Genomic DNA, 24,545 nt, shown 5'->3' on the forward strand with positions numbered 1-24,545 from the left:
TTTACCTACTCGTTTAACTTAAGGCGCTGTCACACTAGCGAAATTTCCGTCGACTTTTTCTGAGTTTGTCGTCGACTTTCCAAAGAAGTCAACGTCATTCCGTACTCTTGCTGTCACACACGTTCTTCTTCATACCGTGGTTGTCGTCGTCAAAACGTAAACTAACCATCTGAGCTGTGACTTCCCGGAATGATAAAACAATTATGCTTTGTAACACAAAGCAACCAATGGGTCGTGCTTGCATGTGTTTAATGATGCTGCATAGATTTAAAAAAGAAAAGTCTTTGGGTTAGGTCCGGGTTAAAAAGACGTGAAAAGTTTTATTTTAACAAAAAAGTTTTTTTACACAACCATAGTCAGACTGTCTGTATTATAAATTGAGCTAGAGAAACACTGCAAAAATTTTAAAGATTTTTATTTATATTATTTGCTAATGCAAACAAAACAAACAAAAACAATGAAAGCAGACCTAGGCTATATAACAATCAGATATTCACGATATAGCATGCTTATCTGTATAAAGATCAACAAGTTCAGGAAAGTTTTCCTTGAGTCGCATGGTGATCTCTTGGTAATTTTTTTTTTCATTTAAGACCCTTTTTCATAAAACTATCATGCTTATGGTCTCACAAGCATCGTCTCTCACCCATATCTTCGACCAAAAACTGTTCTGGCAGTCTTGTCCACTGTACCAAGAACTCCATCTTAGATCTGATGACTTGAAATGCGCGCTCTCCGAGATATAAACAAACAATAAAGTCGACGGTAGCGATGGGTTGAATTCGATCGGTACCGTTTTCAAAATTCGTGACGACGACACTAGAAAGTCGTCGTCAAAACATGAAAAGTCGACGTCAAATTCAAAAGTCTACGGAAATTTCGCTAGTGTGACAGCGCCTTTAGTTGAGGAGAGGACAGAGTTGAGTGAGTTCCTCCTCACTCCTCGGGAGTTGGAATTAAAAAAAAAAGTTTTCCTCGGCGTGCTGGAAGGAAAGGGACGACGGGAAAGGTAGTTTATTGGTGAGTAATTTACATACTATATATTTAAGGTTGATCGTAGGTATATTAAAAAATATATTCCAGATGAGATTGTCAAAATGATGTAGGTAGCAGGGCACCATTTGTTGCTATTAAGCACTGGAAAATTTATTGTTGGCTGTCTGTTTTGATGCCACTAGTACTTGATGAAGGTTCATTTATACTGTGCTCTTAAGTCTCATTAATATAGTACTAATTCGAAAGCCAAATTAAAATTAACGGAAAATTAATGTTACCGACATATTTACTATTATTACTAGTTTACGTTTTAACATCCATTCCCGTGGGGCCGGTACCACACGGCGCTCATAGGAGTGTTTATATAATTAGGCCTAAAGTAAAAATTTACCGTAGGCAGTGCCAGGGTTGTTAATTTGCCGTTCACTCTGCATTGTAATTTTTAATAAAATAATAAAGCTTACTGGTGACACTTGGAACGTTATAAACTGTCTCGGAAACTCCCGAAAATATTGAAAATCTTCATAGAATGGGGGGAAGGGGACCTAGCCAATCCCCAGCCAATGAAGGGCACATTGCCCTAGGCTAGGTTAGGTTATGTTAGGACAGTTGTGGCATTTTTTGAAACGAAACACACTTATACCCCATAGTAGTCTGTATCACTCCTAATAATGCTTAATTTTTGTGTATCACCGAATGCATGAATCGTGTAATTTTCAGATGCCTTAGGTATTGTGTCTCTCTGTATTTCTGAATATTATTGGGGTAGAATTACAATTTTTTTTTACTCCTAGCTTCTATTTATGTAAAACATTGATGGAAGCCCTGGCAAACCAGAGTTATGGATACCACAAATAGGATTAGTAAAAAAATGTATGAACCTCAACATATGCCATCAGAAAAATAAATGATGTATGTCTTAGATAAAAGTCAAAGATGTTACAAGATCAGTTGCACACACAAACATCTTACCTTCTGTGACTTAACCCAACTTAAGGCATTGGGCCCTCCCCAACCTGGATCACAGTGAGTCAGAGTATACCTAATGATTTACGGGAATACATCCCAATCTTGATTTCCTTAATGCCGTAACCTAACTTGATCTAAAGTGTGGTATCCTAGTCATACCAGCAGCCAGGGTGGACAAGGGCGACATTGCTCACCCTGATCACCGGTCCCTCCTTTACTAACCTGACCTTTTTCAAGTTTCTGATAGGAGAGATTCTGTGTTTCTCTTATATGATTTATACTGCTCTGGATGAGAGTAGAAATTTGGAGGGTCAGACCAAGTGGGAAAAGTTTTCCTAGTCCAACTTTGCTGTCAGTAGGACTAGGACCAAGTAACTATTAGAGTAAGGTTAGGATGCATCCCTGTAATTAACTCTTGACTTACTGCAACCTAGATCAGGTGAGACCCTGCTTTAAGTTGGGTTGCTAGCTAAGTCAAGGTTATGAGTATCATGTAGTTGACTATACTCTGTTTTTTTTCCATCTGTCCATCCGCCTGTGGTGTTTGCCCATGGTAACACTGCGTCCCGGGCTATAAATAATATCCTATTTCGAATGTAATTCGCATACACTAAATTATTAAAACATTTTTCAGTTGCAAATCTACACCCAGATATCGTTTTATTTACCTAAAACTTACACATAGCGTAACTATTTAAAGCCCCGGACGCAGTGTTACCATACTCAAACACCACAGGCGGATGGACAGATGAAAAAAAACAGAGTACAGAAACTCATTTTTACTTGACCTTTCACACTGGTTCCTAACTGGAGATTTTACTTATAAAATTAATTTAGTAAGTGCCCATGCCAGTCAATAGTACACATGCATATAGCAGCCATTGTTAAACTGAATATATAGGGTGTTGAAAACTGAGTGGAGTCAGAAAGTACGAGGCAACAACAGTAGCTGCTTACAGTGATACTTGAATTTTTTTGGCAACAAGAAATTCAGTGTCAGAAATGGTCTAATGAGGTCATATATTGGCATTTTTTCCATCACAAATATAAAAGAATTTGTTTAATATCTTAAGACGATTGTTGTTTTGAAAGTACTCTTTAACTTCATGGACACTTAAGAGAAATGCTTGCCACCTGTGCTTGTGCCATCTGTTTGATTTTCTGTCACATAATAGTTAGGTAACCTTTATTAAGTAAAATTCCTGAAGGTTTTCCTATTCCTCAGTTTTCAGTGCCTGATATATTTAATTTAACAATGTCTGCCTCGGTTGTAAGAATTGGCCATGACAAAGGCACTATTGTGATCTTATTAATTTTGTATGCAAGACAACACTTAATTTGTCTAAGATTTTGTCTAAGGTGCCAAAATCCTTTGCAAGCGCACGTTCCTCTTCAAGGTTAAATGCCTCTTCCACAAAGAATTGTGCTCCCCCTAGCTGCACCTCTCAACCTTAATGATAAGGAATATTTTGTGTTGATTTATTGATTTATTAATGCCTGGTTTAATGGCCTGGCACTGGAATTAAGCAAAAAAGGTTAGAATGGAGGGCAGCCGCCCCAGTCATCTAAGTACCCAGCACCATGGGTCAGATTAAGTTTTGGAAGGTAAGGCTAGGCTGCAGTCTTGAATCTTTCTCCATAACTTACGGTTTGATTAGGTTAGATTATGTTCATTTAGGAATATAACGTTAGGATGCATCCTTATAATTGGCCCTGCAACAACTTTGTCCTTTATTATTATTGTGATTGATACCGATTACAGACATGAGCCATTCATTTTCCCCGCTGTTTATTACTAAGTTTATGTATTTTATACATTCGTTTTGGAATAATTCAATCATTTTTGTTTCCCTCCCAGTTTCTCATTTGGGTCTTCCCTATTTGTTATTTGTTTAGGGTCGGGAAAACCATAAAGATTTTAAGCTACAATAATCGTCAGGAATTCATAAAACACGAGATAGGTAACACATTTTTTGTTTAGTTATGTACGTGGTGCTCAGATCTCATGCGGCATGATTCTTTATGCATTGCCCAGATTCTCAGATTAGAGGTGACGTTGCCAAGTAGTGCTAAACATTTTTTTTTTATTTGTAATGTCATACATGTCGAAATTGCGAATTCACAGCTAGCCATATTTTCCTTATGGTTAAATAGATATGATCCCTGTTATGCATTGGTATAATTCGTGTGTAATGTGAACTTTTTTCTTTCTTTTTTTCGTCGCTCAGTTCGAAGTGCGTGTGATAAGGTTAGCGGTGCCAGCAATGAAAGCACACTTAACATGCTCCTGGACTGGTCAACATAACCACGTCTGCAGCATTATGACACTAGACCTAATAAGCTCAACAGTCATGACAACAATTTTAAAGTAGGAATATGAATTAAAACAAGTTTTCTTTGAGTATTGAAGTTTTCGGCTGTGTTTAAGTTACCTGTATGTTAAGAAATGTTTTATAGGCCTAAAAAAATAAGCTAAGCCTTCTGAGATGTAAACTGTTACAGATGAATTATTTATAGAGATTACCTGTTCTTTGAGGAATACAATAGGGATATAAATTACAACCAGTTTTCTTTGAATGTTGAAGTTTCAGGCTGTGTTTAAGCTACCGGTATATCGCAAAATGATTAATAGGCCTAAAAGAAAAATCTATGCCTTTTGAGATGTAATCTGTTGCTAATGTTTTTACTTGTAGATATTACCTGTTCTTTGAGGAATAAAAGATGATGATGATTTTGGTTATAATAGAAATATCAATAAGTATTCATATCAAGACGTGTGGAACACTTATTTTTCAACTGGTTTAAAATATTATTTTCTTAAAAGTCCTTCTGCTCGTTTTTGGTGTATAATTAATTCTTTCATAAGGTAATATGAATATGTAGATAACCTCATTTGCTTTCTGTCCAGAAATTGTTAATAGATAGATGTGAATGTTAAGTGTAAAGAAATCTAACACCTAGGCCTAGGAATAATATCTTTGCTTTGACAAAAGAATAATTGCATAGGCGAATATTTGCTAGCATGCCATAATTTTTTATAATATTTAAGAAATATAACAAATAATTATGTATGAAAATCCAAATATTCCTCTAACACATATAAGGTAAATGTTTTCAAGATAATTTCATGGTCGCTACTCATTGTAGACCTATTTATGTTACACCACGTGGTGGTTGTTGTTGCACTGATACTAAGGATACGTCACACATGCTCCCCTCACACGTTGATATCGGTGGGCGCATTCTACATTTCTATATATATATTTAAATTTTTTCAGCAATGAGCTGTAAAATCAATCAAATAGGACTATTTAAAAATTTATGCTTGCTTTGGAAGCTTAGTTAATGTTATGACAATTTTTTTTTTATTATTTAACATTTGAACCGATGCTTGTTAACGACTTTATTTTAGTCAAATGCTTCAGCGATGTGTGAACGAGTTTTGAAAATGTTTCGAAAGGGTTTTCTGATATTTGCTGCACGTGACATTTCCTTACAGTTTTGAAACATATGACAGATTTCACTCTTATAAAGCATATTATGGCCTTATTGTATGCAATAATCGCGTTTCCGCATTGGAATAATAGATAAATATGGAGCATGCTAGTTGCCAGGTAGTGAATTTTGAACGAAATCCTATGAAGTCATGTCGCATGAGTTTGAGCATCACGTACGTATTCACTGTTTACTTCAAGTATCCTTCATGGGGTAATTTTGTAAGAAGCTGTAAAATTTCTGTTGGCTAAAAAGCTATTGAACTCTTACTTAACAGAAAACAAAAATAATCATACACTACGAGGAGTAGCATTTCCCAACATTCAGAAGGCTCAAGTGGCAAAAAAGGCACGCTATAGTTTTTGAAGAAAAAAAAATTTCTGCTATGTTTAATATGCTACAGTTCTATCATAATATACGACATATTCTATAATAATATACGATATATATAAAAAGAACAAATGTTGAAAGGATACTGTGACAGTCTTAAAATCCATTAAATTCAATACTTTATTACAGAATGGAGTCACCAATATTGCTTCTGTTAACAAGTCATGAACTGTTTCCATTGTAAGATTCTCAAGATATCATTAATTAATAAAACCTAACCCAACTAAAAAACAAAGATAATTATTTGCTTAATCATCGAAATGTAGATTAATGTATATTATGAGTTTATGTACATATAATATGAATCTTTTAAGACGAACAAGATGGTAAGTCTATCGAAAGGTAGTCTGCGATTGTCTTCCCATCAGTAAAAGTCACCCTCATTCTGCATAATTTATAAAGGCTGGCCCAGGTTGAATTACCTTTAGACTGTTTCTCCGGACATAGCGTACTCCCACTGCATATCCGTAATTGCCTATAAAGTGTAGCAGTACCCTTCTCAACCTTACCTTCCCCAACTTAACCTGATGCCCCGGACCTTATCTAATTTGAGGGTGGGGCGGGCGACGGTATGCCCGTCAGGACCTACATTAAACTAAGCTACCTTATCTGCTGGGATGGAAAGTTGCTTTGCTCTGTGGCCTCTTAGCATACTTTATACTTATTGCTTACCTTAATTTTTAGAGGGTTTCGTGTGATTTGCAGACAGGAAGTTATATACGGTGTATGGATCTTTTGGACGTTGTTATCAAGGTGAGCAAAAGATAAACACTCAGGAGTCGTTCTAACTGGAATTTTTAGTCCATATGTAATTTTTCAATTATTTTCTCATTATTTTCTGGAAGAATAATACAGATTGTTTTTGTTTCCAGTAGAATGTTTGTTAAGGTTTTTTTTTCTCAGTAAAAAGAGGTAAATTTAAGACACTTTCTACTAATTATGATAACTAAATGAGCTGTTTTGGTTTTGTTATGTAGTGTACAGTGTTGTTCACGGCCATTTCATTGTTCTTGTTCCTCTCCAACGGTTGATGTAACGTTTAACGACAATTTATGACGACAGTCCTTTTCCCAATTGTTCGAATAGCTTCTGAATTTTCCGTTTCAAGAGGAGTTTCACCACTTTTTAGATTTTTCTGATTCGGTCATGGTTTTGGCATCTATACTCTGTTTTTTTTTCCACCTGTCCACCCGCCAGTGGTGTTTGCGTATGGTAACACTGCGTCCCGGGCTTTCGATAGTTACGCTATGTGTAAGTTTTAAAAGTGTTTTAATAATTTACTGTATGCGAATTACACCGTTAATATTCGAAATGGGATATTATTATAATTGTTGAATGTAACTATCTAAAGCCTGGGACGCAGAGTTACCATACGCAAACACCACAGGCGGATGGACAAATGGAAAAAAAAAACGAGTATAGTTGGTCTGTGCACTGCTGCTTCTGTGGTGAATTATCAGTCTATTCAAGATTTTTATGAAAGGGCGTCATAACTGGATGTGCGCATGCTCTGAAAACGAGTATCAGCCTATTTAACAGGCAAATGACTTCACACTTTTTCGCACGTCTTTCCATCATTCATTTATCGTTATTTATGTTTTGATGTAGTTTGGTCATGTTGAGCTAATGAAGGGTTTTTATAGTATAATATATGAATACTTGAAGAATCATTTGGGATAAGGGAGAGACGAAGAAGTGCTGGCTTGATCAAGTAGTAGGCCTAGTGAATGCTGCGATTGATGTTGTGTAGCAGTAAGAGGAAATTGGCAGTAATATTACACACACACACACACACACACACACACACACACACACATATATATATATATATATATATATATATATATATATATATATATATATATATATATATTGTGACGAAGTGCCAAGTATCTTGTTACTACACTTAACACTCATTAATTGTTACCCCACAACAGCCAGACACCTGAACCCTCATCACAGGTACTAAACGACTGAATACTCTAAAGGCAACAGTGATCCCTTAATCAACTTACCAGTATTGCAGAAAATCAGACTAAGTTCATCAAAACAGGTGTGAGGTAATCTCAGGCAATTAAATTAATTAAAGGGCATCACTCCATCAACAACTTTAAAAGTCTAAGTATTTCCCTGATTTCAAAAGTCTAAGTACTTCCCTGGTTCTAACTCACTTCAAGTAAATTGAAGGAAAACAGCTCAATTACTACTCTATGTTTCTACTTAAATAAATCATATAATTACTTACTTAAACTGGTGAAAAAGAAAACACTTATAAAAGTTTTAAATACAAAAAACTATTATTAAACTAAAATTTATAATTGAAATTCAAATATCAGGGAAATTTACTGTTACTTGAAAACAAAGCAAAGTTTAATTAATTCCTGAAGTAATTAAGATTAAATCAAGATTAATTTATTGCAAAATTTAGGAAAATTAATTCAATCGAAATTCAAATGTGTTAGGCAATAATTAAAATTTGGAAATTAATTCACAAGTACTAAACAACACTAAAACTTGAAAAGAATTCTAAGTAAATGCAAATTAATTCACAAGTGTTAAATTCAGTTAAATATGCAATGACTAATTAATGAAAACAACTAAGTTATTCAAATTGTGAATGCAAAAGAGAACACAGGAAAAGGTGTAAAATACCAAAATTGCAAAAAGCACTAATTACACAGAATATAAAAATAAAAACTCACACTCCAATAAGAAAATGGATAAATGCAAAAAAATCACTTCAATAAGAAAAATAGATAAATGTAAAAAAAAAAATCACTTCAAATGAAACAAACAAAAACAAAATTTACAGTTTGTAAAAATTTAGTTTCACCAAACCATTGTAACTATTAGTTGCAACTAATAAATTTAAAAATAACACATTACCTGGGTACCAATTTTCTTCCTGCTGCAGCTGACTCCAAAAAATGTCACCACACAATTCACAATATTTCTCAAATGAAAAGGCGCCGTATGTTTGTTCAGATTCCACAAATAGCACTAAATAATACTAAATAATTCCAAGAAATACGAAATCAAAAATTTATGAGTGACCATTCAGTAAGTAAAAAATCTTTGTTATGTTAACATGAAGTGTGGCGAGAGAGAGAGAGAGAGAGATATGTCTGATCGCCAGGGATTCAAAGTCTGTAATGAACGCTCTTTCCTTGTACGGAAGCTGAAGTGGATTTCGCACAAAATGATTCGAAAGATGATGCAATCTTTCTAGAAGCTTCTAATATAACGTGACTTTACAGAAAAATCATGAAATCTTCGCATGGCTTTCGGCAAAGATATACAAGAATGTAACCAGTCATGTATTGTATGCTCAACAAAGACACGTACTCAATTGAGACAGAAATCCCTTATCAAACGTGATGACATGTATCCAAAACACAACGGAAATCTCGAGATCTCTTAATCTGATGTGATGACAAGTTGTGGAAACAATTTCTATCTTGGAACGGACAAAGTTAATATCTCTTCTTTTTACACCCTACGTTATATTGACTTTTAAACTATCTTATGCGAAATCTGAACATACATTTTAAGACATCCTATAACTCTAAGCTAAATAAGGAATCTGAAAATGTTGCAAAACACTTTTTGTACATTTCATACAGTCAAGGAGGAGATGTATGCTTTATAAACACGGTATTGAATTCAATGATTAGCAACGGGATAATCAGCAACTAGTACATTGTTTTTGCCACTAATGTGATGCACTCGTAAGTTATACTGTTGTAAGCACAAATACCACCTAGTCAGTCTTTGATTATGATTTTTCATTCCTAGGTCTGTTCACATACACTTCAAACTTTTTCAGTGCTGTGATTAAGGCTAAAGTTTCGTTTTTGATTGTCGAGTATACTTTCTGATGTTTTTTCAATTTTGAAGACATGAAGCACACAGGATGGTGGATATCATTTCCATCTTCTTGAAGTAGAACAGCTCCACTGCCACAGCCAGAAGCATCAACTTGTATCACAAATTTCTTGTTGAAGTCTAGAGCTTAAAGTACTGCTCTTGAAGTTAAAATGGCTTTTACCTTTTCAAAGGATTCTTGACACTCTGGAGTCCAAAAAAACTTAGCTTTGAAACTAGTTAAGTCTGTCAAGGGAGCTACTATGGCTGAGAAATTTGGGCAGAAACAATGATAGAGTCCAGCCATGCCTAAAAATCTCTGCTGTTTACTGGTAGTAGGTGGGGTAGCCTTACGGATACCTCCTACATTAGCATTTACTGGAGCAAGAAGGCCTTTTCCAACTTCAAACCCAAGATACTGAACAGTTGCTTTTCCAAACTCACTCTTCTCTAGGTAGACTGTTGGTCCTGCTTCTTGCAGCTTCTTGAAAACTTTCCTCAGAATCTTCAGATGTTCTTCCCATGTTGTAGAGTAAGTAACTATGTCATCCAGGTATACACCTACTCTTCCTATAGATCCTAGCAGTTGATCCATCACTCGTTGGAATGTTGCATGAGCATTCATCAGACCAAACAGCAGAACAGTATACTGATACAGTCCAAAAGGAGTAATAAAAGCTGACAGTAACTTCGCATTCTCATCTAAGGGAATTTGATAATATCCTCTCAGCAAGTCTATCTTGGAAACAAACTTGGCTTGCCCATTATTATCAAGTAACTGATAGGATAATTGTCAGCCACACTGATAAAATTCAGTTCCTTTAATCAGTACACATTCTAAATGAACCATCTGGTTTCTTCACTAACGCACATGGAGAACTGAAGTGACTTGAACTGGGTTCTGCTAATCCATGTTGCAGTAAATACTCAACTTCTTTCTTCAAAACATCTCGATGATAAGGTGATAAGTGATAGGCTCTTTGCTTGAAGGGTTTTCCATCTTGAATGTTGATCTCATGCTTGGTCAGATCAGTACGCCTAGGCACATCTGCAAAAATTTCTGGAAAACTTCTAATTACTTCACTTAAGTCTTCACCTTGTTCAACACTCAGATGTTTCAGTTTATCCTCCAAATTTTCCAAAATGGAAGAATTATTCATCTTGCATTCAGCTCCCAATTCGTAGCCATCATCATCTTCTGTAGATGAAGTTGTTTGTGTTGTTGACACAGTTTCAGTTTTAGTTTCTGAGAAATAAGGTTTCAAAAGGTTCACATGCATCTTCTTTTGTCGTCTTCTTTCTGGGGTTTCAATCACATAAGTTCTATCACTTAACTTCTCAATTATCTTGTAAGGACCTTGAAATTTATTAGTGAGGGGAAATCTCTTGACAAGTAAAAATACTAACTATTGTTGACTAACACTAAAACTTCTTAGCTTAGTCTTAGCATCATATCTCCCTTTCATTTCTCTTGACCCACTTTCAAATTTTCTAAAGAGAATTTTCTAATCTCTTTCAACCTTTTCCTAAAGTTCTTCACATACTCTCTTAGATTTCCTCTTGATTTTCTTCCCAATTTTCTGCGAGAGTCTTCAACGGTTCTCTCATTTCTCTACCAAAAATCATCTCGATAAGCACTCATAACTTCAAACAACATTAATGGTAAACCAACATCCCATTCTCTTCTTGACTCAGAACAATACTTTGTCAGCATAATTTTCAATGTCTGGTTGAACCTTTCTAAGGCACCTTGAGTTTTTGGATGATAAGCAGTGGGTAACTATTGTTTCACTCCTAAGAAATTCATCACATCCTAGAATAACTTTGAAGTAAAGTTGGTTCCTCTATCACTTTGTACTATTTCTGGTATACCAAACTTTGAGAAAAACTCCACAAGTTTTTCAGCAACTATCTTGGCAGATATGTTTCTAAAAAGGATTTCCTCTGGATATCTTGTCACAGGACACATTAGTGTCAACAAATACTCATTTCCCTTCTTTGTCTTCGGCAGCGGTCCAACCATGTCCATAATCACTGTATAAGGTTTCTCTTCTAACTTCTATAGGTTGTAGGAGGACTTTCTTGATGGTTTCATTTGGCTTTCCAGCTATCTGGCAGGTATGACACTCACGACAGAAGCTGCTAACATCTTTGTGAAGTCCAGGCCAGAAAAAATATTTCATGATCTGCTCTACAGTCTTCCTGATTCCCATATGTCCAGACTCATGACCTACTGCTACCACTTGTTTCCTCAATGGATATGGAATCAAAATTTGATGATATTCGCCCCATACAGCATCTCCTGGTATATCTGTAGGTCTATACTTCCTCATCAGCAAACCTTCCTTCAGATAATAACAGGTAGACGTTTGTTGCATCTCTTCTCGATCAACAACTCTGAAGAACAAAACAGCTAACGATGCATCCTTTTTTTACAAGTTCATTAGCTTCTCTCTTGTCACTTGACCAACTTCAATAGTTGAATTCTCAATATCTGCTAACTCAGCCACTGTAGTTTCGCTACTGTCTTTAGGAATACTTTGATTACTTGGAGTCTCTTTAGGAACAACAGGTTCTTCTTCATCGCCGTCGTCGTCTTCATGGGAAATCTCTTCTTGGTCAGCACTAGGGGAAACATCACTTCCCTGGAACAATTCTTTCAAGCACAAAGATCCTTCACTTGATCCTTCTTGGATGTGTAAATCCTCAGTTTCTTCACTTGCAGTCATAGTCCTCTTCATATTTCTGGTAGTTACACAACTATCAAACAGGTGGGGGTTATTCTTCTCCAACTCTACTGTAGGACTAATCCTCAATGGTTTGTCTGTCCGCAATAGAACATGTACCCTTTTCCTCAGCCAGTGAGTCCTTTGCAGCAAAATCAACATTCCCTGTCACCAATTCACATGACAGGTGTAAGTGGCATATAGGAGTTACTTCCTCTCCTCCTATACCCTTCAAAATAACTGAATCTCCTGTGACACTCTTCCCCAACTGAGGGTGAGCACCATGTACTACCACACTATGGTTACTCCGTATCACGTAATATCTTGACTGGTACCTGCGCACTTCCTCCTTGAGTTGACAGCATACCCTCATAGATATATTGCTTAAAAGCCTCCACACTGCTAAGCCATTCACTTGAGGTTACATTTCCACTGGTTGCTAAACATTCAGCTTGTTTAGTCTCAGTGATCTCTGGAGTCTGATTCTTTCCCACATTGCTCTTCGTAGTTTGTTTCACCTGGTCCCCTTTCACTACTTGACCAGCTGGCTTTGACAGCTGTTGATTCCGGTAACACTCTTGACTGAAGTGTCCTGCTCTTCCTCACATGAAACAGACAACATTAGATTTCTGTAACTGTCTTGAAAAATTGGACGAGGATTTCACATTAGCTTGCTGAGGTGTATTACCTTGTGTACTCTTGGTAGTATCACTTGTAGGTTTCCCAAATTTGTTCCTGATATTTGGATAAGACTTAAAACCTGGACATTTTTTATTCTGGTACTTGACATTCTAATTGCGTTTGCTACTAATTATATTGTAATCTTCACTCAGTGTAGCAGCTTTGCCAAGTTTCTTAAACTCTCTCTCTCTCTCTCTCTCACAAATAGGCTCTTATATGTTCAGGAATTCCTTTACGATACTGTTCAAGAACAAGTAATTCTTCTAATTCATCAAAAGTTTTAACTTTAGCAGCTTCTACCCAACATTTAAAACACCTTCTCACTTTATGAGCATAATCTAAGAATGTTCCCTTCTCATCTTTTCTTAAATTTCTGAATCTTTCATTGTAGTACTCTGGGGTCATCTGGTAAACTTGTAGCACACTGTGTTAAAGTACCTTGTAGTCTTTACACTGATCAGCTGTTAAGGCTAGATAAGCACTTCTCCCTTACCAATTAAGACACTTTGTAGCAAAACTGACCATTTATCTTCTGGCCATCCCATACCTGAAGCCACTTTCTCAAAGTGATCAAACAACTCATCTGGAGCTTCTTCTGTAAACTTAGGGATTAACTTCTGTACTCTTACTACATCAAATACAGGGTCTTGATTACCTTGGTTAGGGTTAGACCATGGCCACCGTGGTTAGGCGGTGTCACAGGTATTGTGGATCTAGCTCTTATCAATTCCATCTGCTTTCAAATCTTACTCTTTCTCTTTCCTCTTCTGCTGTTTTTTCTTCTTCTCGTTCTCTTCTTTCTTGTTTTTCCCTATCTATTCTTTCTCTTTCAGCTTGCATTCTCTCTCTTTCAGCTTGCTTTTTCAGCTTAATCAAATTCCCTTCTGCTCCAATGCGTCTAACCTCTAACTCTGTATCGCTTTTCTCTTTATTTTCGTCATGCTTATTTATAAGATCAGCACGTGCTACATTCAACAACTCTTGAGCTAATTCTAACTCCTCATCATCAGTTATTCTACCAGTCTATCAACGATTCCATAGCAATACATCTTATTTGTGCCTTTACCATACTAGTAGACACATAACCACCACATGCCACTGCTAAAACACTCCACTGTGCCTTAGTTAGAGTGGTTTCAGTTAGCACTTGGATGGAAGGGGCTGCTAAAAATTCCTGAACCTTGAACTGAGCCATTTTCTCTTAAGTTATCAACTAACAATTCAATACAATAAATGCAAAGCAAAAACTATATGGTCACTCTCCTAGCAAAATTTATCCCTAACACCACCAGTATAGATTAGAGTGATAATGTAATCTGTTTTTCCGGGTCTGGGCACCATTAATACTTGTGACGAAGTGCCAAGTATCTGGTTACTACACTTACCATTCATTAATTGTTATCACACAACAGCCAGACACCTGAACCCTCATCACAGGTACTGAACGACTGAACACTCTAAAGGCAACAGTGATCCCTTAAACAACTTACCAGTATTGCAGAAAATCAGACTAAGTTCATTAAAACAGGTGTGAGGTAATCTCAGGTAATTTAATTAATTAAAGGGCCTCACTCCATCAACAACTTTAAAAGTCTAAGTACTTCCGGTTATAACTCACTTCAAGTAAATTGAAGGAAAACAGCTCAATTACCACTCTATTTTTCTACCTAAATGAATCATATAATTACTTATACTGGTAAAAAAGAAAAACTTATAAAAGTTTTAAATAAAAATTTTTATTATTAAACTCAAAATTTATAATTGAAATTCACAATGTCAGGGAAATATACTGTTACTTGAAAACAAAGCAAAGTTTAATTAATTCTTGAATTAATTAAGTAAAATTAGAAATAAATTAATTCATCACAAAATTTAGGAAAATAATTCAATCAAAATTCAAAAATGTTAGGCAATAATTAAAATTTGGAAATTAATTCACAAGTACTAAACAACACTAAAACTTGAAAAGAATTCTAAGTAAATGCAAATTAATTCACAAGTGTTAAATTCAGTTAAATATGCAACGACTAATTAATGAAAACAAATAAGTTAATCAAATTCCGAATGCAAAAGAGAACACAGGAAAAGGTGTAAAATACCAAAATTGCAAAAAGCACTAATCACACAGAATATAAGAATAAAAACACACACTCCAATAAGAAAATGGATAAATGCACAAAAATCACTTCAATAAGAAAAATGGATGAATGTAAAAAAAACATCACTTCAATTGAAACAAACAAAAATTACAAAAATTTGCAATGCATAAAAATTTGAAGTTTCACCAAACCATTGTAACTATTAGTTGCAACTAATAAATTTAAAATAACACATTATCTTGATACCAGTTTTCTTTCTGCTGCAGCTAACTCCAAAGCATTTTACCACACAATTCACAATATTTCTCAAAAGAAAAGGCGACGTTACACACTTGTACAATGTTTATTCAGATTCCACAAAAAATGCTAAAATAATACCAAACAATTCCAAGAAATACGAAATCAAAAATTTACGAGTGACCATTCAGTAAGTAAAAAATCTTTACGTTACGTTAATATCATGTATGGCGAGAGAGAGAGAGAGAGAGAGAGAGAAGAGATATGTCGGAACGCCAGGGATTCAAAGTCTGTAAGGAACGCTCTTTTCTTGTACAGAAGCTGAAGTGGATTTCGCACAAAACGTTTTGGGCATTTGAAAGATGATGCAATCTTTCTAGAAGCTTCTAATATAATGTAACTTTACAGAAAAATCGTGAAATCTTCTCGTGGCTTTCTGCAAAAACATACAAGTATGAAACCAGTCATGTATTGTATGCTCAACAAAGACACGCACTTGACCGAGACAGAAGTCCCTTATCAAACGTGATGACATGTATCCAAAACATAACGGAGATCTCAAGATCTCTTAATCTAAGGTGATGACAAGTTTTGGAAACAATTTCTATCTTGGAACGGACAAAGTTAATCCCTCTTTCTTTTTACAGTCTACGATATATTGATTTTTAAACTATGTAATGCAAAATCTGAACATACATTTTAAGACATTCTATAACTCTAAGATAAATAAGGAATCTGAAAATGTTCCAAAACACTTTTCGTACATTTCATACAGTCATGGAGAAGATATATGCATTATAAAAGTGGCAGCATATAATAATAATAATAATAATAATATATTATATATTATATATATATAATATATATATATATATCTATATATATATATATATATAATGTATGTGTGTACGTATGATCTCTCATTGTTTGACTAGGTTTACAAATAGGCATAAAAATACTATGAGCACTACGTATTTTGATTAACAGTACTTCAGGAGGTGAACGTTTGCAGTTGGTAAATGACCAAAGTATACAAATTATATGTATGGTACATGCATGTGTGGTGTAACGACGTTGGTGGGACTGGAAATGGCAGTTTCCTGTGGTGGAATCGGTTAATTGTTTATCGTCCACATTAGCCAGTGATCATTAGTGAAGTATTGGCAATTAGAATATTTAGTTTTGTCGTGTTACCAGTGGTTTTATGGACTTTTTAAATAAACTCTCTCTCTAAATCTCTCTCTCTCTCTCTAAATCTCTCTCTCTCTATCTCTCTATCTCTCTCTCTCTTCTCCTCTCTCTCCTCTCCCTCTCTCTCTTGTGATGAAGATAGGAAACGCTCTACAAAGAGACCTTAACAAAGTATATGATTGGGCAGAGGTAAATAGGATGGTATTTAACTCTGATAAATTTGAATCAATAAATTATGGAGACAGAGAAGGAAAGCTATATGCAATATAGGGGACCTAATAATGAGACAATCACAAATAAGGAAGCAGTTAAAGACCTTGGTGTGATGATGAAGATGGGAACATGTTATGCCAATGATCAAATAGCAATTCTGTTGGCAAAATGTAAAGCAAAAATGGGAATGTTGTTACGGCACTTCAAAACAAGAAAAGCTGAACACATGATTATGCTTAATAAAACATATGTTCGTAGTCCACTTGAATATTGCAATATGATATGGTACCCACACTATCAAAAGGATATTGCACAAATAGAGAGTGTACAAGGTCCTTTACAGCTAGAATAGAAGAAGTTAAGGACCTAGACTACTGGGAAAGACTACAATCCTTAAAATTATATATCTAGGAAAGGAGAAGAGAACGCTACATGATAATTCAGGCATGGAAACAGATAGAAGGAATAACAGAAAATATCATGGAACTAAAAATATCAGAAAGAGCAAGCAGAGGTAGATTAATAGTGCCCAAAACTATACCAGGAAAAAAAAATAAGGAAAGCACACAGGACATTAATCCACTACGCACCAGCATCGATAATGCAGCGTCTATTCAATGCGTTGCCAGCTCATCTGAGGAATATATCAGGAGTGAGCGTAGATGTGTTTAAGAATAAGCTCGACAAATATCTAAACTGCATCCCAGACCATCCAAGATTGGAAGATGCAAAATATACCGGAAGATGTACTAGCAACTCTCTGGTAGACATTAGAGGCGCCTCACACTGAGGGACCTGGGGCAACCCGAACGAACTGTAAGGTCTGTAAGGTAAGGTCTCTCTCTTCTCTATCTCTCTCTCTTCCATCCTATAATATAGACTATATATATATATATATATCTATATATATAATTATATATTATATATAATATATATATATTATATATATATAAAGGTTTTTTCCCAAGAAGGAAAAAAAAAATGAAAAGCGAGATAGCCAAGCACTTTTCAGTCTAGTTCGACCCTTTACTCAGGCACAACTGATCTTACAAAGGAAAAACATAGTCAAGGTAGGCATAATATCCAAACTGACACTACAAGATTAGCAATAAGGTTGATTTCACTCTACAGAAACGAGTAAAAGCCTGAGGGCAGCCACACCTTGGAGGATACACACGCGGTCAACAGACGACTCACCCAGAAAACAATACATTTTGAAAAAAAAGGAGGCATATACAACTTATTATCATGAAATTTACAAAAAAGTTCCCCAAAAAATTATTAATGAAAAGACGAGAAAAAAAAAATATATCGAGCAAGAGAGAGAGCGAGAGAGAAATAATAACTATATACATGTGGGACTAATTTATCAGTAGTTCATTTATTTTAAGGTCCTTCATAAACATTTTACAAATATACGGGTCCAAATGGTACATTCCCGGACTAAGATTTAGGTTGTTTTTATTAATGATTTGTATAATTGCTGATTCCAGTAAATTTCTTGAAACATAATCATTAGACCTAGCAATTACAGAGGTATCACCCCAATTAATAAATTACAATGAGATTTTTCACTCAGATGGATAAACAGTGCATTTGAAGTCTGGGCTGTTCTAACTGAATACATATGCTGCTTAATACGTACACATAAATTTTTACTTGACTGACCAACGTAAAACGATGTGCAATCCTTACAAGGAATTTTGTAAATGATGTTGTTATTTGTTACGGGACTGTTCTTAATTAGCATATCTTTAATGGTATTGTTATAAGAGAACCCTACATTATCATTAAACGATTTAAATATTGATTTTATTGTTTCAAATCCACGAAAGTAAGGTAAGCTAAGTACATTTTTAGGCATTTCTTTTTCATTAATAGCAACACTATAAAAATTTATGTGAGCTTTTTGTTAACATAAAAATCAATTAAATGAGGTTGGTAGCAGAGATCGTTTCCTATCTTTTTCGTGTATTCTATTTCTTGGTCAAGATATTGTGGACTCGTGATACGCAAAGCACGTAAGAACATAGAAGAAAAAATTGAAATTTTAATATTAAGATGGTGGCCAGAATAAAAATGTACATAAGTTAAATTATTTGTGGGTTTTCTATAAATACTGAATTTGCATTGGAAAGATTCTCTATGTATTAATACATCTAGGAAAGGGATGACAAAGTTATTTTCAATTTCAACAGTGAATTTTATGGATGACACTAAATTATTCAATTTAGACAATAAATCATTTGCATCAATACCAACAGGTAAGACTACTAAGATATCATCTACATAGCTGTACCATTTTAAGGGGACAAGTGTGATATTCGGGAGGTGTTGTCTTTCAAAAAATTCCATATATAAGTTTGAAAGGAGAGGTGATAAAGGGTTACCCATGGCCATACCAAATATTTGTTGGTAATATTCTCCATTAAAAATAAATCTGCAATCACAAATACATAACTTAATCAATGAAATTGTGTCTAACGGACATAGGCAATTCATGCGGTACAAGTTCATTACTTAAATATTCTATTGACTCTGTGCTAGAATATTTAAGTAATGAACTTGTACTGCATGAATTCCCTATGTCCGTTAGTCACATAATTTCATTGATTAAGTTTCTGAAGAAATGAAATCAACCTTATTGCTAATCTTGTAGTGTCAGTTTGGATATTAAGCCTACCTTGACTGTTTTTCCTTTGTAAGATCAGTTGTGCCTGAGTAAAGGGTCGATCTAGACCGAAAGTGCTTGGCTATCTCGCTTTTCATTTTTTTCTTCGTGGCAAAAACCTTTATTTATACGTAGCATCACGTTTTATATACTTCGTGATCAAGTTATTCACACACACACACACACACACAGATATATTATATCATATAATAATATATATATTATACAGATATATATATATATATATAGATATATATATATATATATATAGTAATTGTGTGTGGTGTGTTCGTCTGTTTAGGCAGTCCTTTTCATGGGCAAATATTGTTAAATGCACTGCTTATATTGCCTCTGTTGTTTTAAAACACTTTTCATATCAGTACTTCTTATCTTCAAGAAAATGCAACTATGCTGTTCTTTTTATACACACTTATCCTGAAAGGTGCTTAAGCCTTTACCCATTTATGTATTGTAATGCAGTTCCAATGTACATCTTGTGCAGGCCTGATGACATCCATGAGTTAATGGATGAAACTGCTGTCAGAATAAGAGTAAATAAATGGAGCAGGATGACACTATGTTCCTGAAGATCAGAAGTAAATAAAATGAGAAGAATGCTCAGACATATTTTTCTTCCCTTATAATTCATCTTATTCGTCACCTTAACATTTTCTTTCGGATTCTCCGTAGATTGCGCAGGCTCTATTTTTGGAACTTTTAGTCTGTCGGAAAGAACGGCCTTTTCTTCTCCCGCTCGTCTAAGTAAACAGGATCATCTCTTTATAAATAAAGATAACAGGGGTACCCTTTTTGTAGACTTAAAATGTATTCTCCGCTTGTAACGTTGTTCTGAAGCAGTCTAATTTTACATTCGTAGGTCACTGACTCACTACTATGTAGGAGTTGTGATTGTGCATGCTTGTTTGTCAGACGCAGGTTCTTGCTCGAGAGTATATCGTTTTATTTGTATCTTCTTGTCCACCAGACATATCTGAGTTATTTGTGGATTTCAAAACTTTCTACGAACTATACTCTGTTTTCTTCCATCTATCCACACGCCTGTGTTGTTTACGTATGGTAACACTGCGTTCAGGGCTTTAGATAGTTACGCTATGTATAAGTTTTAGGTAAATAAAAGGATATCTGGGTGTACATTTGGAACTTTAAAGTGTTTTAAATATTTACAGCATGTGAATTACACCATTTATATTCGAAATAATTGTTGAATGTAAGCTAAATGTAACTATCTAAAGCCCGGGACGCAGTGTTACCATGCGAAAACACCACAGGCGGATGGACAGATGGAAAAAAACAGAGTATAGGAACATTGAGCCTACGAAGAATTTGTCACCCCCTTAGCTGTGATTTGAATTCGGGCTTTTATTTGTTTTCGTCACTCCAGCAATCAAGAGAAATTTATAGTTAAATTTAGAAAGAAGAAAAAAATGTACTTAGTGTATTTAATGTAAATTATGCAGCTGGTGGGTGAATGAGGGGGAAAATCGAGTCCCATAATAGGTAAGACCAGGAAAAAAGGAATTTTACTTTATTAGATTTGCCAAAACTAAAATGATTGAATTGATGATGAAGCCAATGTGTTTAAGTAAGTTTGTTCATAACTAAAAGAATGTCATTTTCGCTAGAATCAGTGTAGCTAGTACATGTGTGGTTTTAAGTATATAATTTTAGATAAGTTGTATATGAAGCACATTAAAAAATACCAAAGTAGTAATTGAATGATGCAATAGACGTTGTTGAAAAGTTGACAGCTTCAGTCCTTTATCAAGTGGCTTGTAGGCTCTGGAAGTTTATTGAGCAGACTTATCATCCTAGATTCATGTATCATATGATGCCTGTAGCGAAGACTTGACTCTGTAGTACTATTTCAGTCTTACACACTAAGAGGGCTGCTTTACATGACACTTTTCGTATGGAGAAAAAACAAGATTCGAACGTAGACGGAATGTGCATCAAATAAAAGAATTCAGTTCTCGAAGCTGAGGTTAATGAATTCTCTCTTTAAGCAGGATGGAAGACCTTAAGTTCTTGTGTCCCTTTACCTGTTGTATGCTAATGCTTTCACTGACGGCAGTTAGGAGGGGGTTGGGGGGAGCTTTGGTTAGTTGAGGCCGCGTTCAAGAGCAGGAAACTCACGACCCAAGGGCCTGCAAACTACTGAACGAGTTGTTTTTGATTGAGCTGGCCTTATGCCAGCACGTGCGGGCTCTTGCTCATAGCGCAGCCCGTAAAAATGAACGCGTTCAACTGTTACAGTTTTGTAAACGGGGTCAGTGGATAACGTACGATCTCTCAGTTTTTTTATATATACAGTTATTTCAAGTATTTAAAAGTTTGGTAATGGTTTCCTGCTTCCCTGTTGAGAGGTTGAACAGGCATAAATTGTCGGCGGTTTGCTACTTATGCAAAACGGTTGGTTATAAATCCTTAGCCCCTTGGGCATTTACATTTTTAGGAGTTTCCTCTTGGGTTGTTTTCCTCTCATTATGTAAACATTAACTGCATTCTATTATATACATAAAAATAACCTTCCCTCAGTTCCACGGAGATGCTGTCTTTTTAATTTTTAGTGTGTGTATGTGTGTGTATATATATACACTATTAGGTAGAATTGCTTTGTTTCATTTTTATGCTTATATTGTACATTACCTATTTTTGTATAATCGTCTTTATTATATATATATATTATATATTATATATATATATATATAGATATTAATAATAATATATATATATATATATATATATATCTATATATATATATTGTGACGAAGTGTATCAGATATCTGGTTATTACACTACATTTACCAGTCATAGAATTCAAAGTTACCTCACAGCAGCCAGATACTTGAACTTTCATAACATAAAATACGGCTGTGTACTCTAAAGCCAACAGTTTTATCAAATGTGAGAGAAATCAGACTTCCCCTTATCTGGTCTCACAGTTATGATGTCATCCCACTTAGCTAAGTCCCTCCCATTTAATGCCAATTTGAGTGGTTTACAAAATGAATTATCTAGAGTGATGACATCATAATTGTGAGACCAGATAACGGGAAGGGGGCTGTCATTCTCAACATATCAGATTATAATTCGAAAATGGAAACAAGCCTTAATGATCATACTTTATGATCATACTAAATTCATAAAGATAGCTGTGTACCTGACTACCAAAGATAAAATCAACCGGTTTCCGAGATCTCTGAAGAAAGACAATGTCATTAACGAAGAAACTTATTGTCAACTGTTTTCCACCGGCTCTTCCTTTGGTGTTATGTATGGCCTACCCAAAATTCATAAACCTAGTGTTCCCCGCCGCTCTATTCGAGCATCTTACAATACACCTAATTATCAACTTGCAAAATTTTTAGTCCCATTGATTGAACCTTTAACTAAGAATCAATATACTGTTTCCTATTCAAAATCGTTTAAAGAATCTGTACTCCACCAAGATTCTGATACATTTATGGCGAGCTTAGATGTTGAATCCCTTTTTACCAATGTTCCTGTTAGGGAGACCATTAGCACAATTTTAAACAAGTTATTTCCCCAACTTGATTCGTGCTTTCATAATTTTAACATCATAATTGTGAGACCAGATAACGGGAAGGGGGCTATCATTCTCAACATATCAGATTATAATTCGAAAATGGAAACAAGCCTTAATGATCATACTTTATGATCATACTAAATTCATAAAGATAGCTGTGTACCTGACTACCAAAGATAAAATCAACCGGTTTCCGAGATCTCTGAAGAAAGACAATGTCATTAACGAAGAAACTTATCGTCAACTGTTTTCCACTGGCTCTTCCTTTGGTGTTATGTATGGCGTACCCAAAATTCATAAACACCTAATTATCAACTTGCAAAATTTTTAGTCCCATTGATTGAACCTTTAACTAAGAATCAATATACTGTTTCCAATTCAAAATCGTTTAAAGAATCTGTACTCCACCAAGATTCTGATACATTTATGGCGAGCTTAGATGTTGAATCCCTTTTTACCAATGTTCCTGTTAGGGAGACCATTAGCACAATTTTAAACAAGTTATTTCCCCAACCTGATTCGTGCTTTCATAATTTTAACCATTCTACCTTTAAGTCTCTTTTAGAACAATAACTTAAGATTGGTGTACACCTACGCACTTTCGTGGTGCGGGCTGTCATGGCGTGGGATCGCAAGAAACCATTACAAACCGCACTATAAACGCACCAAAAGAGATCCGCCTCGCTGGCGGGGGCAGGCAATGACCGTTAAAGCCGCGCGACGCCGCCCGGATTTTAAATCATTTCAAATTTTTGAGCGGCGTCTGGCGGGTTGATGAAGTCGCATGAGGCCGTATGCAGTGAAGCACGGCCTTGCAACAAAAGAGGCAAGAACCTGCATGGTTCCGTGCCACACCGCACCACACCGCACGTGGCGCGATGTGGTGCGACATTGTACTACCCGCAAGGGAGTGTTACAGCCTGATGTGACAGCGCTGTACGGTGCCCTTATGGCGCCGTCATACACAATTCATACATGCTGTGCACATGTTGTGGGGGCATGTGGTGTGTTACGGCGTCTCCGTAGGTCGATTGGATGGAAGGTTGTTGCGCATTTTGGGGAGGACAAAAGGGGCCTGACTGACCACTGGGGCATCATTCTCACTGTGACTGCCTGACTGACCAGCCGCTCTGTGACCCAGCCTCTCTCGCCCAGCGACGCTTGCCCAGCTACTCTTGCCCAGCGACGCTCACCCAGCCTCTCTCGCCCGGCGATGTTCACCCAGGGACGCTGCCCCACGCACACTGACCCACGGACTCTGACCCAGGGGCGTTCACCCAGCAACGTTCACCCACGTGCTTGCACCCAGGGACGTCTACCCAGCGACGTTGACCCGCGTGCGCTCACCCAGGGACGCCTACCCAGCGACGTTTTCCCAGCCACGTGACACGATGCCCCTACGGAAGACCACCCCCAGGCCTACCAAGCAGTCCCAGGACACCCAG

Source organism: Macrobrachium nipponense, chromosome 33 (assembly GCF_015104395.2).
Source record: "Macrobrachium nipponense isolate FS-2020 chromosome 33, ASM1510439v2, whole genome shotgun sequence".
Lineage (NCBI taxonomy): Eukaryota > Metazoa > Arthropoda > Malacostraca > Decapoda > Palaemonidae > Macrobrachium > Macrobrachium nipponense.